The following is a 5000-nucleotide window of genomic DNA, read 5'->3' on the forward strand; positions in this document are numbered from 1 at the left end:
ACAGACAGGCTGTAGCACTGTGGTCAAATGGACATGAGGCTGCTGAACAGACAGACAGACAGAGACAGACAGACAGACAGACAGGCTGTAGCACTGTGGTCAAATGGACATGAGGCTGCTGAACAGACAGACAGACAGAGACAGACAGACAGACAGGCTGTAGCACTGTGGTCAAATGGACATGAGGCTGCTGAACAGAAAGACAGACAGACAGACAGACAGACAGGCTGTAGCACTGTGGTCAAATGGACATGAGGCTGCTGAACAGACAGACAGACAGAGACAGACAGACAGACAGGCTGTAGCACTGTGGTCAAATGGACATGAGGCTGCTGAACAGACAGACAGACAGAGACAGACAGGCTGTAGCACTGTGGTCAAATGGACATGAGGCTGCTGAACAGACAGACAGACAGACAGACAGACAGACAGGCTGTAGCACTGTGGTCAAATGGACATGAGGCTGCTGAACAGACAGACAGACAGACAGACAGACAGGCTGTAGCACTGTGGTCAAATGGACATGAGGCTGCTGAACAGACAGACAGACAGACAGACAGACAGACAGACAGACAGGCTGTAGCACTGTGGTCAAATGGACATGAGGCTGCTGAACAGACAGACAGACAGACAGGCTGTAGCACTGTGGTCAAATGGACATGAGGCTGCTGAACAGACAGACAGACAGACAGACAGACAGGCTGTAGCACTGTGGTCAAATGGACATGAGGCTGCTGAACAGACAGACAGACAGACAGACAGACAGACAGACAGGCTGTAGCACTGTGGTCAAATGGACATGAGGCTGCTGAACAGATAGACAGACAGACAGACAGACAGACAGGCTGTAGCACTGTGGTCAAATGGACATGAGGCTGCTGAACAGACAGACAGACAGAGACAGACAGACAGACAGGCTGTAGCACTGTGGTCAAATGGACATGAGGCTGCTGAACAGACAGACAGACAGAGACAGACAGACAGACAGGCTGTAGCACTGTGGTCAAATGGACATGAGGCTGCTGAACAGACAGACAGACAGAGACAGACAGACAGACAGGCTGTAGCACTGTGGTCAAATGGACATGAGGCTGCTGAACAGAAAGACAGACAGACAGACAGACAGACAGGCTGTAGCACTGTGGTCAAATGGACATGAGGCTGCTGAACAGACAGACAGACAGAGACAGACAGACAGACAGGCTGTAGCACTGTGGTCAAATGGACATGAGGCTGCTGAACAGACAGACAGACAGAGACAGACAGGCTGTAGCACTGTGGTCAAATGGACATGAGGCTGCTGAACAGAAAGACAGACAGACAGACAGACAGGCTGTAGCACTGTGGTCAAATGGACATGAGGCTGCTGAACAGAAAGACAGACAGACAGACAGACAGACAGGCTGTAGCACTGTGGTCAAATGGACATGAGGCTGCTGAACAGACAGACAGACAGAGACAGACAGACAGACAGGCTGTAGCACTGTGGTCAAATGGACATGAGGCTGCTGAACAGACAGACAGACAGAGACAGACAGACAGACAGGCTGTAGCACTGTGGTCAGATGAACATGAGGCTGCTGAACAGACAGACAGACAGACAGACAGACAGACAGACAGACAGACAGGCTGTAGCACTGTGGTCAAATGGACATGAGGCTGCTGAACAGACAGACAGACAGAGACAGACAGACAGACAGGCTGTAGCACTGTGGTCAGATGGACATGAGGCTGCTGAACAGACAGACAGACAGACAGACAGACAGACAGACAGACAGACAGACAGACAGGCTGTAGCACTGTGGTCAAATGGACATGAGGCTGCTGAACAGACAGACAGACAGACAGACAGACAGACAGACAGACAGGCTGTAGCACTGTGGTCAAATGGACATGAGGCTGCTGAACAGACAGACAGACAGACAGACAGACAGGCTGCTCCTGCCTGCCAGGAACCACAGAAACATTCAACCAAACATAAAAACATCCTAATTATTGCTTCTGTTGCATTTAGGCAATAAGCTGTGAGAAGCTTTGCAACATCATCCAAAGCATTTGTGAAATGTTGTATAGAGCTCCTGCACTTGACATTGCTAAGTCAGTCTTAATCCTGCGTGAATACAGACCTGAAACTTTGCCATTCATGCACCTTTTTCATTGCTTTTTGTGCTTTAATTCATCTCCCTGCTATTGAAGGGGGTTAGTTTTTTGGAGTCGTGGTCTAGAATAGGAGCGAGTCCTTCCCGTTAGCTTTGGGATCTGCTGCCAGGATTTCTATATTTGGACAACTACAATAGAGTGTTAAAATGTTGGCAGCCATCCATAGTTCATCATCAAGGTTGTCCTGTGTGCTCAGCAGCCAGATACTGTAGCTCCTCTCAGTTATTATTGTGCCTGCTGTCAGAGCACTGAGGAGTACATTCAGATTCACATCAGTAAACACAGGTTTGGTCCAGCTCAGTATGTTTGTTAAAATAAATATATTCATAGCGTTAATGCTGAGGAGACCAAGAGGCTAACCAGACAAATGGCTTTATTTTAACTTCACAGTAGCAGCAGGTGAGGGATTTAGGTCTGTTGTGTGTCTGACAGTTTCACAGCTTTTGCAAACACAGGAATTATGTTTTGGGTCTTTAATGGAGCCTGATCAGGACACCCGTGCTGCTGGTCTGAGTGCCTTGATCAGTAGCTGTTCAATGGAGATAATGATGCTCATCTCATTGAGCCATTAAAATGTTCAAAGCTGATCTAATCTTCTGATCTGCTCTGGGGCTCAGTCTATAGACTGGACTGCATCTTTTAGAGCTTAAAATCTATTGTATGGGTACACACGCTTTACTCCTTTCCCTTTCTTTTCCTTCTCCTGTGCACAATAATCAATACTCCAATCTACTTTTCCTGAAAACAGAAGCTCTCACCCAAATTGTAGGCCTGTCTAAATAAGAGGACCGGTATTAGGGTGGACAGGCAGCTTCTTCTTTGCACTATATGTTCTTATATTTTTTATTTTCTATTAGGATACATAAGGACACACAGCTATGGCTGTTGGCACGTATTAAGTAGCAACTGCAACATGTAACCCTTGAGACAAATGAGTCAAAGCCTCATGAGCTGTGTCCTCAGTGGGAAAGTGTTCTGGTTCTCTGGTTCTGCTAACAACTGTCTGGAGTTGCAGTAGAAATTAATTATTGTTACCAAACAATAAAAACTAGATATTGATCTGAGTCTGAGTGTTTGGTTAAATGGCTCAGTACATTAGAGCCAAAGAGAAGCTGTTTTGATACTGTAAAGGTGCTGCACCATGACACAGCAGTCTCTGAGGAAACATGTGGGTACAGGGTGGAAACATGCATAGAGCCAAAAATGGGACTGACTGAGATTTAGTTAAAAAATATTATGTGACTTCATCTGTCTATAAATTGTGTAATTTATTATGTTCAGTTTATCCACATAAGCACATTTTCTTAACTGTTTCAGGGCAGCTGGACCCCGCAAGCCCATGAGTTTGGTTTGGGTGAGTAAACTGTGTATTTGTGTGAGAATGAATGGTGACACTACACAAACACACAGGAAACACAACCAACTCTGTGCACAGTTGTACTGAGAAGTTTATGCATGAAAAAATGTTTCACCCAGCAAGAGTCACGACAAGGCCGCTCTGTTCAGGAAGCTTCTCTCTGAATCCTAAACATCTGACACTGCCAAGAAACAAGACTTCACACATTAACCAGCCTGTGTCTGCTGAGAAAAGTAACAAAGTGTAACTTTTACGTATTTGTACTTTACCACATGTATTTGCTTAACATCAGCTACCCAACAGTATGGAAAGTACTTCAAATTAGAAGTATATAAGATAGTTAACGTCAGCTACCCAGCAGTATGTAAAGTACTTCAAATTAGAAGTATATAAGGTAGTTAACATCAGCTACCCAGCAGTATGGAAAGTACTTCAAATTAGAAGTATATAAGGTAGTTAACGTCAGCTACCCAGCAGTATGGAAAGTACTTCAAATTAGAAGAATATAAGGTAGTTAACGTCAGCTACCCAGCAGTATGGAAAGTACTTCAAATTAGAAGTATATAAGGTAGTTAACGTCAGCTACCCAGCAGTATGGAAAGTACTTCAAATTAGAAGTATATAAGGTAGTTAACATTAGCTACCCAGCAGTATGGAAAGTACTTCAAATTAGAAGAATATAAGGTAGTTAACGTCAGCTACCCAGCAGTATGGAAAGTACTTCAAATTAGAAGTATATAAGGTAGTTAACATTAGCTACCCAGCAGTATGGAAAGTACTTCAAATTAGAAGTATATAAGGTAGTTAACATTAGCTACCCAGCAGTATGGAAAGTACTTCAAATTAGAAGTATATAAGGTAGTTAACGTCAGCTACCCAGCAGTATATAAAGTACTTCAAATTAGAAGTATATAAGGTAGTTAACGTCAGCTAGCCAGCAGTATGGAAAGTACTTCAAATTAGAAGTATATAAGGTAGTTAACGTCAGCTACCCAGCAGTATATAAAGTACTTCAAATTAGAAGTATATAAAGTAGTTAACGTCAGCTACCCAGCAGTATGGAAAGTACTTCAAATTAGAAGTATATAAGGTAGTTAACATTAGCTACCCAGCGGTATATAAAGTATTTCAAATTAGAAGTATATAAGGTAGTTAACATTAGCTACCCAGCAGTATATAAAGTACTTCAAATTAGAAGTATATAAGGTAGTTAACATTAGCTACCCAGCGGTATATAAAGTACTTCAAATTAGAAGTATATAAGGTAGTTAACGTCAGCTACCCAGCGGTATATAAAGTACTTCAAATTAGAAGTATATAAGGTAGTTAACGTCAGCTACCCAGCGGTATATAAAGTACTTCAAATTAGAAGTATATAAGGTAGTTAACGTCAGCTACCCAGCGGTATATAAAGTACTTCAAATTAGAAGTATATAAGGTAGTTAACGTCAGCTACCCAGCGGTATATAAAGTACTTCAAATT

At 43.2% G+C, this 5000-nt stretch overlaps 1 protein-coding gene across 1 annotated transcript in view; it reads left to right on the forward strand.

Moving 5' to 3' along the window:
* Positions 1-5000, forward strand: part of slc8a2b (solute carrier family 8 member 2b) — a 122458-nt gene that overhangs the window by 40021 nt on the left and 77437 nt on the right. Inside the window, exon 2 of the mRNA XM_026328534.1 lies at positions 3478-3514. The gene's annotated coding sequence lies outside the window, so the exon portion shown is untranslated. The remainder of the gene's footprint in view (positions 1-3477; positions 3515-5000) is intronic.

Source organism: Mastacembelus armatus, chromosome 13, assembly GCF_900324485.2.
Source record: "Mastacembelus armatus chromosome 13, fMasArm1.2, whole genome shotgun sequence".
Lineage (NCBI taxonomy): Eukaryota > Metazoa > Chordata > Actinopteri > Synbranchiformes > Mastacembelidae > Mastacembelus > Mastacembelus armatus.